General features: G+C 47.0%; 1 protein-coding gene across 3 annotated transcripts in view; it reads right to left on the bottom strand.

Moving 5' to 3' along the window:
* The window catches only part of DEXI (Dexi homolog), a 272,427-nt gene that overhangs the window by 97,693 nt on the left and 154,090 nt on the right, over nt 1-20,644 (bottom strand). The gene's annotated exons all lie outside the window — the stretch shown is intronic.

The raw sequence follows: 20,644 nt of genomic DNA, 5'->3' as shown, positions 1-20,644 counted from the left end.
GCGCTGTCCGCGGATCCAATATGGCGGGCACATCGAAACAATGTGATGCACCTCACGCCTCATCCCAACCAATCACAGAATACGTTGCTTGTCTGCAGACACGACGCAAGCCGATTAGCCAATCGATTAGCCAATCAGTGTCCTGTCCGCGGAGCGAACAGGGAAGTGTGTCCGCGGAATGGACACAGATATCACTAATTTTTTCTAGACCTACTTTTTGGTCGTTTTAAAAAGAACTACTGGACGGATTTCCACCAAATTTACAAAAGCATGCTTTCGGGACCAAGCCGCCGCTCCTGTCCCCTTATAACTCCCCCCTGACCAAAGCTCACCAAACTTTGGAAAACAATTCAGAGTGGGCCATATACTTTTTTTTGCAAAAGTTTGGTGAGGTTTGGTCCAGGGGGGGCAAAGTTATAGGGAGGGTCCCAAAACTTCTTTTTTTCCCCATAGACTGAATGGGAAAAAAACTACAGCCCAAACCGCTGGACGGATTTACACCAAATTTGCGGCCGGAGCGGCGGCTTGGTCCCGAAAGCATGCTTTTTTTTATTTGGTGTAAATCCGTCCAGTAGCTTTTTTAAAAAAATGACAAAAATGTAAGTGAAAAAAATTAGTGATATGTGTCCGCTTTGCGGACACCCTTCCCTGTTCGCTCCGCGGACAGGACGGGGATTGGGCAAGCGTCTTGCGTGATGTCTGCGGACATCTGACGTGCTTTCCTATTGGCTGCGGTGAAGCGTGCAGTGCATCGTATTGTGAGAGACACCTGCCATCTTTGTTTATCGTTCGCATCAGAGCGCTGCATAGTAAGCTCCATGTCTTCCTCCCGTTCCCCCCACCCCCACTCGAGCCCTGTGTCTCCCTCCCGCTCCCCCCAGCCCCCGCTCAAGCCCCTTGTCTCTCTCCCGTTCCCCCCACCCCCCGCTCATGCCCAGTGTCTCCCTCCTGTACCCCCTGCCCCCTGTTCACCCCCACCCCCCGCTGATGCCCTGTGTCTCCTTCCCGTCCGCCCCACCCCCCGCTCATGCCGTGTCTCCCTCCTTTCCCCCCACCCCCAGCTCATGCCCCGTGTCTCCCCTGTTCCCCCCAACCCTCGCTCATGCACCGTGCGTGCCCTGTTCACCTCCCACCCCCGCTCATGCCCCGTGTCTCCCTCCCATCCCCGCTCATGCCCCGTGTCTCCCCTGTTCCACCCCACCCCCCGTGTCCCCCTCCTTTTCCCCCCACCCGCCACTCATGCCCCGTGTCTCCCCTGTTCCCCCACCCCCTGCTCATGCCCCGTGTCTCCCTCGTGTTACCCCCACCCCCGCTCATGCCCCGCGTGTCCCTCGTGTTACCCCCCACCCCCGCTCATGCTCTGTGTCTCCCTCGTGTTCCCCCTACCCCCGCTCATGCCCCGTGTCTACCTCGTGTACCCCCCGCTCATGCCCCGTGTCTCTCCTGTTCCCCCCACCCCGCCGCTCATGCCCTTGTCCCCTCTGTTCCCCCACCCCCTGCTGATGCCCTGTGTCTCCTTCCCGTCCGCCCCACCCCCCGCTCATGCCCCGTGTCTCCCTCCCATTCCCCTCACCCCCGCTCAAGCCCCATGTCTCCCCTGTTCCACCCTACCCCCCGTGTCCCTCTCCTTTTCCCCCCACCCGCCGCTCATGCCCTGTGTCTCCCCTGTTCCCCCACCCCCCGGCTCATGCCCCGTGTCTCCCTCGTGTTCCCCCTACCCCCGCTCATGCCCCGTGTCTACCTCGTGTACCCCCACCCCCTGCTCATGCCCCGTGTCTGCCTCCTGTTCCCCCCCACCCCGCGCTCATGCCGTGTCTCCCTTGTGTTGCCCCCCACCTCCCGCTTATGCCGCTTGTCTCCCTCATGTTCCCCCAACCCACGCTAATGCTCAGTGTCTCTCTTTTTTCCCCACACCCATGCCCTGTGTCTCCCTCCTGTACCCCTAACCCCTGCTCATGCCCCGTGTCTCCCTTGTGTTACCCCCCACCCCCTGCACATGCCCCGTGTCTCCCTCCTGTACCCCCCACCCCCGCTCATTCCCCGTGTCTCCCTCCTGTTGCCCCCCACCCCCCGTGTCTCCCTCCTGTTCCCCCCCCAACCCCCGCTCATGCCCCGTGTCTCCCTCCCGTTCCCCCCACCCCCCGCTCATGCCCCGTGTCTCCCTCCCGCTCCCCCCACCCAAGCCCCTTGTCTCTCTCCCGTTCCCCCCACCCCCTGCTCATGGCCCGTGCCTCTCTCCCGTTCCCCCGCACCCCCTGCTCATGGCCCGTGTCTTCCGCCCGTTCCCCCTCACCCTCCGCTCATGCCCCGTGTCTCCTTACCGCTCCCCCCACCCCCTGCTCATGCCCCGTGTCTCCCTCCCGTTCCCCCCACCCCCCGCATCTCCCTCCCGCTCCCCCCACCCCCCGCTCAAGCCCCGTGTCTCCCTCCCGTTCCCCCCACCCCCGCTCAAGCCCCGTGTCTCTCTCCCGTTCCCCCCCACCACCCGCTCATGGCCCGTGTCTCACTCCCGTTCCCCCTCACCCCCTGCTCATGGCCCGTGTCTCACTACCGTTCCCCCTCACCCCCCGCTCATGGCCTGTGTCTCCCCTGTTCCCCCCACCCCCCGCTCATGCCCTGTGTCTACCTCCCGTTCCCCCCACCCCTGCTCATGCCCCGTGTCCCCCTCCTTTTCCCCCCACCCACCGCTCATGCCCCATGTCTCCCCTGTTCCCCCCCACCCCCGCTCATGCCCCGTGTCTCCACTGTGTTACCCCCCACCCCCGCTCATGCCCCGTGTCTCCCTCGTGTTCCCCCACCCCCCACTCATGCCCTGTGTCTCCCTCGTGTTCCCCCCACCCCCCGCTCATGCCGTGTCTCCGCGTTACCCCCCACTCCCTGCTCATGCCCCATGTCTCCCTCCTGTACCCCCCACCCCCCGCTCATGCCCCGTGTCTCCCTCGTGTTGCCCCCGCTCATGCCCCGTATCTCCCTCCTGTTCCCCCCACCCCCGCTCATGCTCCGTGTCTCTCTTGTTGTCCCCACCCCCCGCTCATGCCCCACCTCTCCCTCCTGTACCCCCACCCCCCGCTCATGCCCCGTGTCTGCCTCCTGTTCCCCCCACCCCGCGCTCATGCCCCGTGTCTCCCTCCTGCTCCCCCACCCCCTGCTCATGCCCCATGTCTCACTCATGTTACCCCCCACCACCCCGCTCATGCCCCGTGTCTCCCTCGTGTTACCCCCCCACCACCTGCTCATGCACCGTGTCTCCCTCCTGTACCCCCAACCCCTGCTCATGCCCCGTGTCTCTCCCCCATTCCCCCACCCCCCGCTCATGCCCCGTGTCTTTCCCCCGTTCCCCACAACCCCCGCTCATGCCCCGTGTCTTTCCCCTGTTCCCCCACCACCCACTCATGCCCCGTGTCTCCCTCCTGTTCCCTCCACCCCCCGGTCATGCCCCGTGTCACCCTGCTGTTGCCCCCCCACCCCCCGGTGATGCCCCGTGTGTCTCCCCTGTTCCCCCCACCCCCCGGTGATGCCCCGTGTCTCTCTCCTGCCCCTCCCACCCCTCGCCGATGCCCTGTTGTGTTCTCTTTATACACCCTGCCTTCCCTTTCAATGGTGTCCATCTTGGTAAAAGATTTTCCTTCCTACACGGCGTTCCGGTTTGGGAAGAAAAATCTTTTTTACCACCCCGTGTTCCCACTTTGAGAACCTAGGATACTAGTGGTCTTCATCCATTGAAAAGGACGTTATGGTTAAGTTGCACTAATAAAAACCTATGAAATTCAATGAAAAAAACTTTGTTAAAGGGACGTTATGGTTCCAAGTAAAACCGAAAAACCCTTGAAATTCGCAAGTTATGGTAAGCTAAGCAACCATAACTCGCGCCACCATCGTGCACTGCTAAGCCTAACACCCAGGACATCAAATATGACATCACAAATGTCATTGATGACATCACTGATGACATCACATGTCTGGCTCCCCCTTTTTTCTTTACTGACATATCTAGGCCACATGTTTTTCTTCAGTAACAGTTAGAAACTAAGAATTGTAAACGTACTATATTTGTAGACTTATCCTTCAAGTATGTTCTTACAATAATTCCCTTATGGTCCAGTTATATCATATGAAACATATACATAGGGGAAGACACAACCTTGAAAGACAGCAATCCGTTTTGTACATTAAAATAATCAGTAGAGTTATCAGCACTTTCTGATAGTTCTGATGTTTTTTTCTTACTGTACTTTCCCTGTATATGCTCCTATTTTTATATGTTGTACTCACACTATTTACCTTAGGGTCCAAGCACATCATGTGATATATATATACATAGGGTAAGTAACAGCTTAGAAACAGAGCAATCATTTCTCTGCATAAAGGTAATCGGTGGTTATGAACACTTTCTGCTACTACTGCTGTTTTTTTACTTCTATTTCCTTGTATATATTCATATTTGTATGTGGTGTTGTCTCTGTGTTTTGTCTATAATAATGCAATTATGTAGTAAGTGGTTTTATTACCTACTTATCACATGTTTCACAGTATGCAAAACTCTAATAAGAAAACAGTTATTTCACTATTCAACATGGCAAGCTTATGAATATTGCATCGCCATCATGTATGCTGCACACAATGCCTATGTTTCTACAGGAGTACCTTATTCTATTATTTAGTTCAATACAGTATACTGCTATTTATATCAATGCATAGTTTAATGCACTAATTAGCACTTGATATTTATTCCAAAAATCCTTGACACTTTTCTTTTATTAACATTACACTAAGAATCCCTTGTACAGACTTTTCATGAAAGGTAAATGCACATGTGATGCCATCAGTGATGTCATCAATGACATTTGTGATGTCATCTTTGATGTCCTGGGTGTTAGGCTTAGCAGTGCACGATGGTGGCGCAAGTTATGGTTGCTTAGCTTACCATAACTTCCGAAAAACCCTTGAAATTTGCTTTTACTTGGAACCATAACGTCCCTTTAACAAAGATTTTTCATTATATATAATAAAAACGTAGGTTTTTTTTTTAAAATTAGAGGCGCACCGCTCCCAGCCACTTCGACCACTGATGGAGAAACTGGGGCAGAGGGTGGCCTTATGGGATATTACTTATAAGCATATACTGTAAATTGAACTGTTTTACAAGTTATAACAAACTGATAGAAATGTATGTTAGAAGCTTCAAATCTGAGGTGAATAGTCTCCTGTGAACCTTTGTTAGGAACTCCAAAAGGTAGTAAATAGACTTTCCGAACACCTGAAGTACTTGGCTCTACTGCAATAACTTTAAAGTACCTTCTGACATCTAAGCAATGAAGGATCCTTTCCGCATCAGAGGTAAGGTTTGAGAAAAACACCGGGAGAGTGAACTCTTGATTCAAATGGAAATCTGAAATAACTTTTGGAACAAAGGGGGAGGAGGGGTGCGAGTCCGAATGACCAATTTATCCCTGTAGAACAGAGTAAAGGGTTACCCAGCAGAGAGCCTGGATCTCAGCAATTTGCCATGCTGAGGTGATGGCTACCAAAAAAGAAACTGTCTTCCAGTCAGGAGACCAAACTAATATCTCTGGTCCAGTTCAAATGGTTTATGGCAGATAACAGTCAATACTACAACTACTTTGCGGTCCCAATAAGGGGGTGGATGGATGATATGACAAGCCAAAGTGATACTGGACTACCAGGTTAGACACTGGAAAAGAGGATTAGTAACACTTGAGACAGGTGCCTAGTGCTATAGGTCCTGCAAAACTCTACCTGAAGCCAAATGGGTATTATGGAAAGTAAATCATTGTTGGGGGTGGGGGAGAGAGGAGGATAGTTATGCAAGGCGTACAACTGCTTTTAGTGTTCTCACAATTGAAAATTTTATTAAAGAAAAATCCCTTGCTAATCCTACTCTATCAGAGAATTCCCGACCTAGTCTAAAGGCTAAGGGAATAACTCCTAACAAACTGCCGCTCACACTAAACAACAAAACATTCAAAGTAAATCATAAACAGCATAAACATAAAAGAATAAACAATTAACCAGTATTTGTGTGACCTTCGCTGTCCTGGGTAAATCCATTCCCCAGGAGTGTCCAACATCAACTTCCCCAAATGTTCAAAACGAAAATCTCAGTCTTGGAAGTTCTACGTAAACACAAAAGTTTAAAAGAAAATACAACGGTAACCGTTCTTGAGCTTTCAGTTGAAAAGATCACCTTCCAATTCAAACCAAGAAAATAGCACCAATGGTAATCCTGGATATCCTCTTTCGAAGATTATTTTGCCACAATTAAAAGAATAGATCAACAACAACTCCTTCTACAACTTCACAAGTGGTTATGACCTTTGCAGTATATTTGGTATAATTGTCAGGATGCTTCTTCTTGGGTTGCGGCTTTCATCTTGACAACCACCCTTCTACTACTGTTACCATGGTAACAGACTTCTTTGTTCCACAGTATGCCACTACTTCATCCAGCTTCAATGTAACATCCACTGACAGTGTTATACACAACCACAGTTCTGGTATTTCTACTTCAACTTCACATTTCAGGATTTTAGGCATTCAAAGACAAGACTCTTCGACCTTTACAGGCAGCCAAGGCATTCTTCTTTCCTATGCTTCAAGAAAAGGGCAGCCTCTTCATCTCTCCGGTTTGTCTTACTGCTACATTTATAACCTGCCTCTGATTCAAGACAGACAATCCCTCAACTCCAGCAGTCTCAGCATTACAGATTATTTGCTCAATCTTCTTACACGCACCCACCTTCTTAGCTTCAGTAGTTACCCTGAAGCTGTATTGCTACATTTCTAACTTCAGGTAACTAGGTCACACTTGTATCAGGACACTTTACTTCACAAATCAGGTGGATAGATTTAATCTTAGCTTGCTTCACTATAGAAAGGTTTTGCCTCTTTGCTTGGGTAATGCTTGTTCTTGTTAGTACAACTTCCAGGTTTAAAGAATAGTTGTTCTTTATGTTACAAGCTTCATTCTTCAAAGGAGAAACAGATTTAGGCACACCGACCACTCTTTAAGGTAGATCTTTAACAGTAAACAACTGCAAGGACTTCCCTCTTTACTTAGGGACATGCAACCATTCCATCAACGTGAATAGTTCAACAATGGGAAATGAGATGCTTTTCTTCATGCGCAAGCACAACAACTTTTACTAGAAGTGTACGTCATTTCCATGGTTAGCAGTACTTTCCACAACGACGAACAGATTATACTCACTTCTACTCTTAGGCGAGCAACTTTAGAGGTGCTAACAGTTACCAGCATGGTTTTCAGAGTGAACCTGAATGCCAAGCTTCGCTCACCGGCTTCAGTAACACTGCGGTTGCGGGTTTCTTCACCTTCCCAACTTCTTCTGCTATGGCTTTGGGCACACTTGGGACTCACACCCTTCTGCAGCACGGGTGTCTCAGGTCCGGCCACACCAACTGGGAGTCTCCTTCACTCCACTGTCCCTCAGCTTGCTTTCTGCTACGGGCTTCAGCACAGTCATGGCTCTGCAATTACAGCCACTAGGCGCATCTGGGAAAACCTCCACTCTACACACCTTTCTCAGTGCATCCACAGCAAGGAAGGGTTTGTGAACAGAGGACCATCTCAGAACTTACAGGTGAAATCTGCTGACTCCACGTCCCGGCTTCCTTTAGATGATAACACTTCCTCATGAATTGTCAAACTCATGCTCTTTTACTTCTGCCAGACTTCCAGCTCCTTCTCCAGCTCCTTCCTTCTCCCCTCTCCCAATGCAGAATTTTAGGTTTCTTAGGTGGGGCAATTGGTTCACGTGCAAACCATGAATGTTTATTGCCTGACCCTTGCAAAGGCTGTTAGGCCTAATTGCCTTTCTTCGATAACTACATGCTTCTTCAGCCCTCCTCTTCGTCTCAGTGCCTATGGGATTCTGGGACATGTAGTTTACTTTCTCAAAGTCAGGTATTTCGACTTCTGGTGTGCATTTTAGGGTAGATTTAATTCCAATTTTAACAGAGGGGATGTATGTTTTAACTTTATTAGAGGAAGATGGTGTAGAGAAGGCAATACTTAACAAGTCCTTATAGTGTACCCTTGGTATTGAGGAAGACATTTGCCTTTAGGGACCAAAGGGATTCTGTCTTTTAGTATAATAGGTTTGGATTTTACAAACTTAGATTTAACAGGAGGTTGAGAGATATTAAAATTCCAATAAGTCATAATCTCTTCTGGCATAGTGGTAAGAATCTCCCTGTCAAAGGAAAAATACTGTGTTTCATCCCACATAATCTCCTCACTTCCCTGGGCCCCCCATCTCCACCCAGGTGATCTTCCCACAGTACACCAACCCCATGGTTGGGATCAGCAAGGGTCTGCCCTCCTTTGGACTTTAAGCAGGGTTTCAGTGAGGGATCTGCAGGATTCTTCACAATCACCCAAGTAGGTCAGGGGAGGATTCTTATAACCAAACGCCAGTAGAAGAACATAGTTCACTTGCACTGACAGTGGGTATCTTTCTTGGTCACCTGGATAATGTGCATGTTGTCAGAAAACAAGCCTTGGTGACCTAGGGCGAGATGTTCAGGAACCAGATGGCTAAGCACATCGATTGAGGGGAGGGGTACAGAATTAATCTGCATTGGAGATCAGAGATTCTCTCAGCTGGGCAGATGCCCCCAGAATGCCCTATAGAGGTTCACGAGGTTGGAAAACCAAAATCTGTCCAGCCACCAAGGAGTCTTTACAATTAAGGAGGAGCCCTTCGACCTCTGGAATTTCAGCAGGGTCTGATGATTTAACGGTAGGGAGGGAAACACACACAAAAAAAAAAAAAAAGGTATACATGCCCTCTAAAGGAGAGTTAGAGCAACCCCCCCACCCAAGGAATTCGGGAACTCAGCCCCAGGTTTACACTCAAAGCATAGAGAGGGCATTTCCTGTTCTAATGAATGGCAAAACAGGTCTATGGGCACCATTACAAGTTTGGCGGTGGAGGAAAAAAAAGGGGTGGTAATTCCATTTTTTTGGCAGAAAATGAATTACCACTGTTTTTCCCGCACCATGCAAATTGTAGATTTTGGCAGATTTACCACCAGATGTATTACCACACAGTAAATCTGCCGATTTTCCAAGGAAAAGTGGCAGATTCACCTCCAGCTTGTTGCTGGAAGTAAATGCTCCACTTTTCCTCCAAACATTGCAGATTTACTGCACGGTAATTACGCCAACTGTACAGCCGCCAAAAATCACTATGGAGTCCTATGGACTTCAGAAATGGGGAATAACACCCCCCTACCGCCACTTGTAATCTGGTGGTAACGCCACAGGACCAAATGGCGGTAACAGTAAATGATTTTGACAGTAATTTGGCAGAATTACCACCAAAGTCGTAACAAGGCTCTTTTTGTGGAGAAACTAAATGGATGAACAGTGCCTGGATTTTATTCTCACTCATGGTTCGCTTAAGCTAGGCTTTTTCAAGGTATCTACTTTGCTGTTTTCCAAATCTGGGAGGTGGAAAGTCTATAGATAGACACCTTGAGGAACTGGCCACAAGCACCTCTTGATTGCTAAATGGGCAAAGGGTTCTGACTGTGTGCCTCTTTGCTGGTTTGCATAAAACATTAATTTCGGGTTGTCCGTTCCAGATTAAAATAATTTGTCCGACGGTGAATAAAAAAAGATGGCCTTCCATTCCAGGAAGTGGATAGGATACTTGGGGTCCCAGCTGGTCCATACATAGAATATCAGAAGCTTTCCCAGAGTGTTTCCCAGCCCAGTAAGAAGGAATAGGTTGCAATTGTCACCTAAGGGAATGGGGTATCCAGACTGAGGTTTTCCAGACTGGTCCACCTGACCAAATCTGGTCAAATTTGTTCGGGAATTGTAAGAATCATTGAGGGTCGATAGCTCGTGACTAGAAGGCTCTCAAAAAGGGTTGCATCCTCCTTATTATCGATCAAGCTAAAGGGGCCACCAGAACATAGGAAGCCATGTGGCCCAACATCCTCTGTAATCACCAAGCTGCTATTGTGGTTCGGTTGAGGACCAGTCAGCAAGTAGAGAGAATATCTCTCCCTCTCTCCAATGTGGTGGAAGACCAGAGCACAGACTGGGTTCCAGGTGGAGCAATTAGAGGTCAAATTCTTCAAACCCATCAAGGATGGCTTCCTCAGGTTCACAGACTGGCAAAAAGAAGATGGAGTATTGTATGGAAATGTTTCTTGGCTTCTTGATGTGACTGGGCCCTCATCAACCAGTTGTGAAGGTACAGTTACACATAGACACCCTGGAGATGAAAGAACACAGCAACCATCTTCATCTTGGTAGCTCAGGTCGAAGAATCTTAAAGTGAAAATGGAGGTCTTCACTGAAAAGCAGAGAAAGAATTCTGTGCTCTGGCCACCAGCAGAGAGTCAGCCTTCAGATACAACAGACCACACAGATCCAATCGCCCTATTGGAGAACAGACCAGATCTGCACTGGAGTAATCATCTTGAACTCCTCTTTAGGTTGAGACAAGAGATAAAGTAAGGTGTGCAGGCCAGTGTCGTTGAATTCCGGCACTGTGAAGAGGCCAAAATAACAGCACCTTTATTCTTTTCAGGTGGGGCTTATACAAAGCTATTTTAACTTTGCAGACGCTACCTTGAGTTTGACCCATGTTTATGTTAAGTTACAAATGTATATTGGTTCAGGTTCTCATATTACATTTTCAGCTACTTTTTGCCCATGCACCCATGCCTACCCAAGAGCAAGGGGACACCACTACAGTGGCAGCATAGCCGTCTCCTGTGTATAATTAATCTTTTACAGGTTGCTTTCACCTGCTTTGCAGTTTCACCACGTCTGCATTGTGCTCATGTTAATTCTCCAGTTCCATGTGGCTAGCTCTTTCGTGCCCAACATAGCACTTTCAAGCGCAGAGCGCCCAGTATTCGCCGTAAATGGGGGGGTGTGCATTTGCATGGACAGAAATCCAGAATCCCACAATGCCGACCAAGGGGTTGCGGGGGTGTTCCCACTCCCTTTGTTTGGCTTTATGGTTCCGGCGGTTGCAGGGGATATTACCGAGAACCACGCAGCCTTCTATACCAAAGCTGACATGAATTAATGCATTCGACATTTTTGAACTGCGAAACGGTCAGCTTTGGCATAGAAGGCTGCGTGGTTCTCGGTTTAGGTATTTTAACGTAGAACCGAGCGCCCACCACAGCAATTCGATACACTGCCCACTTGTTCTTGTGAAGGGCCGCATTAGTCTTTGTACATCTTCAAACCACCTTTGGACCAAGCCCAACAAACCAGTCATATTCAATCTTCCTTTAGCATCACTACCTCCACTTCAAAGTGAGAATGTGATCAGAATGGGATGCACAAGGTAAAAGGTATCAACTCAGCAGAGGACCTCTTCAACTGATGCTCCTCAAAGGGTTAAGTAGCTTTGGTTCTTTTTCTTTTGGATACTTTTTTCCTTTGTGCTAACTTTGGCTTCATGCTTAGCAGCTGGGCTGCCCTCAAAGTCTGTGTGACTTCTGTTGCCTGGGGGCAGGGCTTTAAGTTGGCCCGGTCATAGCCCGGGTAGTCTCCAAAAATCCTCCTGCATCAGGACAGTCAGGACTTGACTGACAAAGCCCAACTCTTCCAAATCTGTATGTATATATGACTCAGTTTGCCATCACTGATAGGGTACTTTAATGCACACTGGCTTTTCCGATATTTCGTTATGTGCACAGAAGGGTTGAGGCTTCAATCACTATCACAGATATGTTATGCATAGAAACGCCTGTTCGTTGGTCTATTCCCGAAATGCTCCTTGATTTTATGCAAAGCACCAAGCAGATGACATAGATGCTATTTGTCTTCCTCTCCTTTCCCACAGGTGCTCTCAAGGGTGATAATTGAGCTCAGTCTTTGACAGCAAAAGCACATTTAAATTAACAAGGACTTTAGTCTGAGAAGCCTGTGCTTAAAAAAGGAATATGTGCATTGCATCATAGTAGCTCTTCCTTGCAGGGGGTAAATAGCTACAGATTGTTAGGATACGTTGTCTTATACCACGCACCGTTACCATTGGCATGGTCTCAAGGCGCTCACACAGCTCTGTAAGAAAGAGGGCAAGTGGGTTAGTGGGGGAAGAGGGATAGGATAGAAGTTATGCTCTTCAGTTGATGCTTGAGGAACCATGAGAAACTGGCATACTGTGCGGGTCGGTTTGCCAAGTGATTTTGATTGTGTGCACTGGCTTGTATGCAGAGGGGTAAGGTCCAGTGTCCGGGATCGTTATGTTGGATGAGTGTTTTGTTTGTCATTTGGCTGGGCCATCGTGCGTGTGTGGTAGTAGTGAGGTATGGGGGAGAGGAGCAGAAGCAGGGGTGGTTAGTACATTGGCTACTCTCCATGTTTCCGAGAGCAATACCTTGGCTACCTTCACTATACTTAAAGATGTTATGAATAGACTAACCTGCAATACAAAGGTTAACATTACAATTCTTCGTAGTGCTACACGTTAGCTAGCTTTGCAATTTGTCTAAGTGCCACACATTGGCAACCCTAAAAGATCTTCTAAGTGCAATACATTGGCTATCTTCATATTACATCCAAGTGCAGTGTATCTCCTACCCTCAAATCTATTGCATGCAACGCAGTGGTCAGCTTCACCATTCTTCCAAGTGCAACACATTGGCTACCCTCAAAATCTTAGTGCAACACAATGGTAATCTCCATATTTTCATATAGATCGTCAGGGTACAAGCAGACATTAGGAGAGCCGAAATCCTAAATGAGCATTTAATCAAACTGGGCCAGAGTCATTTATTCAAAGAACGAAGGTAATTTTCTCGCTTATTGAATTGTTTATATCTCTAGTCAGAAAGGGAATGATTTACAGACAGCAGCTTATTTGGAAACTGAACAAGAAGACATTTTAATTACAGTACACAGACTGAAAGCAAACAAGATCCCCTGAGATCATGCTGGGTGTCCCAAAGTAAATGTTAACAGGACCTCATGATATATATTTTGTTTGGGGCAGGTGGCCCTCTCCCAAGTCATCTATTGGCATGTGCTACATTTGCAGTCTCTGCCGGCAGCTACGTGTAGAATGAGCTTGACACAGGGATGGGGATCGGTGGGTGTCAGAGAAGCATGGCACACAATGGAGGAAAGAGACGGCAGATGATAGAGAAGAGAGCACAGAAGAAGACCGAGCTCCCCGATCTGCAATCAGTATCATTGCACCAAATGCTATCTCCAAAGATTGTTGGAGTTAAACATTATACAAATGATATGGATACATATCACAGGTTAGCCAGCAGGGTTCGAAATTGAGGGGAGCTGAGAGCTATTTAGCTCCTGCTTCTAGCCTAGGGGAGCCTGGTTAGATTCAAAACAGCTGCCAGGGGCTACTTTTGGCTCTCCAGGAAATGTGTGCCTTACAAACATTCATATGTGACATTAACGTTGGGTATTTCAGAATGCTACTATAGAAGAATTCAGGCACATCTAGTACACATTTAAACACAATGAATAAAACATTATGTGTAAACAGTTAACCTGTGCCTTTTATGTGGAAGTTAGGTTTGTGGTGCGCTGGGTATGTGGATCTCCAGTGGTAGCGCCTGCCTACTTGGTGATGCCAGACACCCAGGAGCTGGTTTTAGCTCCTGCTCATCGAATCTCAATTTCGGACTGTGGCCAAAATTCCGCCTCCAAGAGCTTCTTTCAAGGAGGGCATTTCAGCTTCTCATTTTGCGTTACAGAACACCACAATGGTGGCGAGGGATGGGAACTCCAGCTAGGCACTAAACATGCAATTGCAAAACCATGCAAGGAGCATACCCACACCAACTCTTTTTACAGTCAACATGCCAACCATACCATGGGGCAGTTGGGTAAAACTATTTGATATATACATTGAAGCAATGGATGGGTCATAAGATGCAGATGAGAAGAAGGCAATGCTTGTCAAAGGTGTAGGCATGGAAGGACAGTCTGCCTGTGAAACCCTTGCAGACCTTTATGTCTTCATGGAGGCCATGCTCTGCATGAAAAGAAAGATTTGTAGAGGCACCAAACATGCTGCGGCACAGAACCAGGTTCTACACCAGGAAACAAGTTCTGGTGGAATCAATTAACTACTTTTCAGAAGTCACGAGGGAACTAGCGATTCCTTGCCACTTCGACAACACGGATGAATACTGAATCTGAAACATGCTTCGGACCAACTACAAACACTTTCAGGTTACAAGAAAAGGTGATAAATGCAAAAAAATTCAATTCATTAGAGGAATCAATCAAGTTAAGCCAAGAGGCAGAGGAGACAGCAGTTAGTTGCAAGAGTGTAGTGAAACAAGAACAAGCAGAAGGGAAATTAGTATCGAATCAGATAGACAAGGGTGGTACACTGAACAGAAAGCTGCTAAGAAATACTACAAGAGAACTACAATGCAACTTGAAGGAGTAAAAGGCTACATATGCAGAGACAAGTCGGCATCTTGCCCACACCACCAAATTCCCAACAAGACAGGAACGTGCAAAATATTCAAAAAGCTTGCCCATTTCACCAAATGCTGTACTTTCAGAAAAAGGTGGAAGCGGTTTCCTCCAACGGCACAAATAAGGAAGAATCTGATGGTCCTATAATTTTTGTGTTGAACAATAGGACTGGAAAACCATCTCTAAGCCATACTGCAATGTCATGGCGAATGAAACAAAGGTCTCCATGTTGGCATATTCATGATCCGACATGAACATACTTCCCATTAACCTTCTGAAGAAGTCCTTTGGTGCCAAAGAACTACATCTTAAACCATGGGATAAATAGACTGGGGTATATGGCATGAACAAGATCACGCTAACAGGATACACCCATTACCAACTAACATTCAAAGGGTGGAGCACCAAGAAAACAGTGTCTGCCACTGATGTTCACAATTCCATACTGTGATTGCATGAACAAAAAAGCCTTACGAAAAAACCTGACTCAGGCAGAAAAGAGACCATGTCCTCAATAGATACAAATCCCACGAGTGAGATTCTCATAGTTCATGAAGATAATTTTGAACAAAGTCTGGGACATGGGAACGAATACATGCACAAGATAATACTAAAGAAAGACGCAACACCAGTGAAACACAAGGTACGGCAAGTACCAGTCACTGCCAGAAACAAATTATAGATCCTGCTTGATGACATGGAAGCAGAAGGCACCATAGAGGCGGTAGAAGGAACTAGATAGCTCAGCTCTGTGACTAACAACAAAGAAAGAAACCAGGAAACTTTGTCTACGCGTCGACCTGAGGAGCTTCAACAAAAACATCATTATGAACAACTACCCCCCTGTCGAACATTTAGGAACTCCTGCATCCCATGGGAAATGTGAATGTATTCACAAAGTTCAATATGAGGAATGCCTACCATCACATACCGCTGCATAGGAATTCTAAGAAGCGGACAGCGGTCATAATGCTTGTGGCGTTTACTGGTACACTCAAATAACTTGGCTATTCATACGCAGCATCTTTCAACAATGCATTCTCAAACAAGTAAATAGCGTGGTCTACATCCAAGAAGATGTTCTGCTGTTCTGGCACAATATGGCTGAACACTCACACTGCATGAAGTACTAATTAACTTGCGCAGGCAGGCCAGGGGTACATTTATTGACTGGAGAAATGCTGATTTCAGAATGAAAGATGTTCTCTGAAGCAGGAGCGAGTCTGATTGCCATTACAAGATCAAGTACCAACTCAAGTCTTTCATGGGCTTATCTGAATACTATGCAATATTTTACAAGAACTTCTCTAGCAAAACAGAACCAATTGGACCCCTATTGAAGGAATGAAAAGCCTTCCTATAGTCAGAAGAATGCCAAAAATCATCAAAAAATCTGTGCACAAAGCCATTCGACATTGAACTGCAGAGCGGCAGAACAGTAGATGCAAGCACATATTGCATAAGAACACCCCTCACCTAATGGAAAATTCAGAAAGAGCACATCGTGTGTACACCGAAATCATTTATCAGCGTATACGTCGAAGGCATTAAATCATCAGAGTCCAACTACTGTGTGGTTGCATGGGCAGCACAACCCTTCAGGTATTACCTATGGGGAAGGCAATTTCACCTACTCTCAGACTACAATCGGGTAGCCAGAAGCTCTCAACACCTACTCTGATGGGACAGACCGTGAAATGCAAGAGCACTCATTTGAGTGGGTGGAAAAATAAGCAAGTGCAGTATATGTCTTGCCTGATTGCATCAGTAGCAGTCAGAATTGTAAGCGACAAATGCTTATTGGCCTCTCTTCAGGACCTCACAGAGGGGGAGGAGCAGTACCATAAACTAAGCTGCACGGATGCACCATGATGCTGAAGACCTGGATAGGATCAGAAGATTCTCAACCACCCACTGTCCAAACGAAAGGAGCCTACCCCATTTGCTCCAGTCATGTTGGAAGGTGGTGGATGAAATCGCAATGCATGTAGAAATGTTCATTCCAGCCAGAGGCATGAGACAGTGAACTGAGAAGGCTCAAGTAGGTGTCCTAAGGGTTACACTTACAGAGAATCAGAGAAATCTACCGGTGGTCAGCCATGGACTATGACATTGATTAGGCAGTACCCAACTGCCACTTGTGCCAACAGCGAAAAACAGATCTACACCAGAACAAGCACCCTTGAGGAACACAGACATCTGTGACCAAGCATGGTAAAAAAGTAGGATTGAACTTGATCTGTCCTCCTGAAAGAATGGATGACAGCCAACCCGGAGTCGTAGCTAATAAATTTGCACCTGTACTCCGTGCAAATTTATTAGCAAGCAATGTGTTATAGACATCACCATGAAATCCAGCAGAGAGTCGTACATGAACTGATGGGAGAGAGGGATGTCACTCCGAGTTAGTGACAGACAATGGAGTACATCTTACTTCACATGGGCCCTCATTCCGAGGTTGGTGCTAGTCATGGCGCTATTAGCGCCATAACTAGCACCAATACCGGTACTGCCACCGACGTGGTGGTATGGGGACTTACCGGTCCATTCCGCCCTTTGCGGGACCGGTAAGTCCCCATTTGAAATGCCATTCCCCATTCCCATTTGAGCCCCCATAGGGCTCAATGGGAAGGCGACAATAACGGTACCGCAAATTGCGGTACCATTATTGACCCCTCTATCCCTTTGTGGGTCCCGTACTGAACGCCTGCTAAAACCAGGCGTTAAGGAAGGACCTGCAAAGGGACCTCAGAATAGGGTACAAAGGGATTACCGGCACCGGTGTCATTACCGGTGCCCGGTATCCCTTTGCGCCTGGGTCGTAATGACCCCCATGATATTCAAAGGTTCCTGAAACACAACATGTCAGGGTGCAAAGCAGCATACCATCACTCTCAGGCAAATGGACATGTGGAGCAAACAGATTCTTAAAGGAAAGCATGTAACGTTCAGCGTCCTCTGGGATGGAAGTAAAGAAAACTGCCATGGAAGCATTAGTGGCTCATCTAGCCACTCCTAATGGCAGGCATATCTCCATTTGAAGTGATAAGGGAGAAACGTGAACAGACTGATGCCAAAATGGCTCTCAAACATCAAGAAAAGACTGCATAGACTGTACCAGGAGAGTAGATACAGAGCTGCAAAGAAAAAGTCTAAAAGGAAAACAAAAAAATATGATGCTTGCAATGGAGCAGCTGCTCCTACCATACAGCTGGGAGACATGATCAAGATCAAAACGAACTACAAAACCAAAACAGGCGCTAAGTACAGTCACCCAGTACGAGTGGAAAGATCAGGCACGGACTAGAAGATGGAAAAAAAGGAACGTGGATAGAGCGGCCATTTCCAGCGTAATAAAGACCCAGGATTCAGCAGCATAAAAGGCAGACATACCCAGAAAGAAGAAGCTTAAGAACTGCCTGACCAGGTGGAGAAAACGAGGGCTAGTACCAACCATGAGCTCCAACAACCAACGCAGCTGACAAGTGAAGAAGGGACAGAAAGCATAATAAGCGATGATAGCTCTAGAAAAGCCACCAGACATACTGAAGAGCAACGACAGCCCACCAAAAAGTGAGAATGCTCCCACAAAAGTATGTGACTGAACATACTTCATCATACTAGAGGCAGCGAGTGGCATGAAGCTCTGTTCTCCATCTCTGCTCCCAGCCGTTGCATATATTATGCTCGAAGACGTAAGCGTGATGGGAGGAGCATGGCACATAATGGAGGCAAGGGCTGGCAGAGAAGAGACCGGACAACACGAGAGACAAGGAGCTCCTGGGGTGAACTCAATATTGTGGGAGAAAATGCGGTCTCCTTCGATTGCCCGAGTTACAAATTATACAAATGATAGTATGAACACATATCACGTGTTGATCAGCATTCAGGAGCTTAATTCAAGGTGGGTGCTTCACCTCATCATTCTGGGCTACAGAACACTATGCCCAGCACAATTTGGCAATGTCCGCTTTCAAAAGCCCCCCCCCCTTCAATTTCTATCTGACTTAAAACGCCCACTCAGGGGCATTTCCCTTTGATGTATTGGTACCAACTTCTTCTGTCTCCCACCCCCAGCCTCTTGTTCCAACTGTCATTCCCCTATGCTTCTTATGGATCCCGTCACGCGTACCTCATCTCTGGTGCGCTGCTTTTCCCCCCAGACATACCACATATCCTTCTGCTTATGCATGCGCCCTCTGAGTAGTGGCTGGATGCCAGGGTAGCTTGTGACGCCCAATTTGCCGCGGTCACAGGCCTGCTTTGTTCATATAGAGGCTTTCCTTACTCGCATCAAAGCGTGGAGCACCTCCATGCTGAAACCTTCTTAAATGCGCAGTGCCCTTGTGCAAGGTGTTGCTGTGGCAATCCTGTGCAGCAGTTTCCTTTAAACCTAGCGCCGACGGCTGAGCAGAACACAACAGGTTTTCTATACCCATGTGGTCTTCTGGTCTTTCATGGCCAATAATATCCAGGGTCTTGGTTTTCGTTTACATTTTCCCATATACCGAAAGAAACAAAAAGAGGGACCTTTAGCAGGGAATCTGCACGTTGCCATCCTTTGGCCACTTAGCCCTTTCATTACAATGAAGCTTGATCAAACACACTTTGCAGGGAATATGCCAACTCCCACTTCTGGTCTTCCATCTCTAGATTCCAGAGAAGAAATTAAAAATGCAATAGTGGCCTATCTGAGCAGGATGCCTTTGGTTGCTTTCCTTTCTAAAGTGTGCCTGCCTCCTACTTCATCTGCACAAGAAATCGGGATTGGAACATCCCTTTTCCTGGTAAAAAAAAGAGATAAGGCGTCCTAAAGAGTGAAACCCTTTAATAATATGGCCTCCAGGGTAATAGGAGTCCATAATACTCATGCTGAAGACAAATTGCTAACAGCTGTATTTGTAAATCCATCTCTCTAGTCTACCCCTTCCTCTGGAGGTGTATACAGAGCACTTAAGTGGAGAGACCAGCTCCTTTCCCCATCCTCTTGTAATGAGGCATTTTGGTTTACAATTTTGATGCTTCTTTAGGATATAATTTTTTAATTCCTAATGAAGTGACCAGCTACTGCTCCCATCAAAAACTCCAACTGCCTTTTGCCTCTACAAATGGATACATCCTGGATTCCCAGGAGAACCAATGTTCAAACTCTGCAACTTACAGCATCTGCATTCCATGGAGTGGATGCCTCTTCCTAACATGGCAGACAACATTAGACCCTGGTTTAGGAAACCACTTGAAAGGCAGACCACACGTTTTTTTTTGTAAAGCAGAGGGCACCTGCCCTTTGGAGCGACGTTCTGTGCCACTCTGGGGGCCGACACACACATGGCTGCCTTTCTCCTATGGATGCTGGGCAACAATAACACAACCCTACTAACAAAGAAGTGATCAGCTACGTATCTTACGATGGTCTGAATCTGTTGGATTCCTTGCTAATTCAGGAGATCCACTGTTTGGGGGGTGCCTCTCATAAAGAACCATCTAAATACCTTCACTTCATTGGACTGCAACCTGGCTCAGAGAAAATATTTTTGGTTTGAAATTCATACAGTGGGTTTGATTTAAACGACTACACACAGATTTATTGCACCGGACATGTACTAAGGTACCTCGAGATTTTTCAACGCTTCCCTGCTAACAAGACTTCCTATTGCATTGAAAGGAGTAGGATATGCTTTCATTAAAAAGACATCATCGATATGGCCTTCAATTCCTTTGGGAGCTCTTCCATAATCCAAGCTTGAAAACGCTGAAAATTAATAGGTTTCGTTTTAACCCTTGTGTTACTATTCTACTCTCCCTTTCCCTGCCAGAGACTCTCCATTTTATTAGGTCTTGCAAAAAAAAGTTTAGTAATCTACCAGATCTCGATGATGCATATCAGAGGGGCCATTGTGACGATCGGATGTTCCTTGATGGAGAATGGGTCCATCTTGTCCGCCATTATAGCAATCACAAGCAATATATTTTGCAAAGCCCAGACAGAGCTGACAAAGGTTTAACCTCTACATTTGCAAAGACAGATATATTAGCTTTGCCAATGCTTATTTTAGAAACCGTCAACTAACCTCCTACCTACACAGTGGTTACGGTGCTTCTCAAAAACATTTAATTTCAATTTTGATTTAACTCTGGCGAATAATAGTATTACAAATAGTTCCTGTT

The sequence above is a fragment of the Ambystoma mexicanum genome, chromosome 2q, assembly GCF_040938575.1.
Source record: "Ambystoma mexicanum isolate Mex_15411 chromosome 2q, UKY_AmexF1_1, whole genome shotgun sequence".
In the NCBI taxonomy this organism is placed as follows: Eukaryota; Metazoa; Chordata; class Amphibia; order Caudata; family Ambystomatidae; genus Ambystoma; species Ambystoma mexicanum.
Note: the sequence above shows the minus strand (reverse complement) of the source record. Positions and strands in the feature narration are given on the sequence as shown.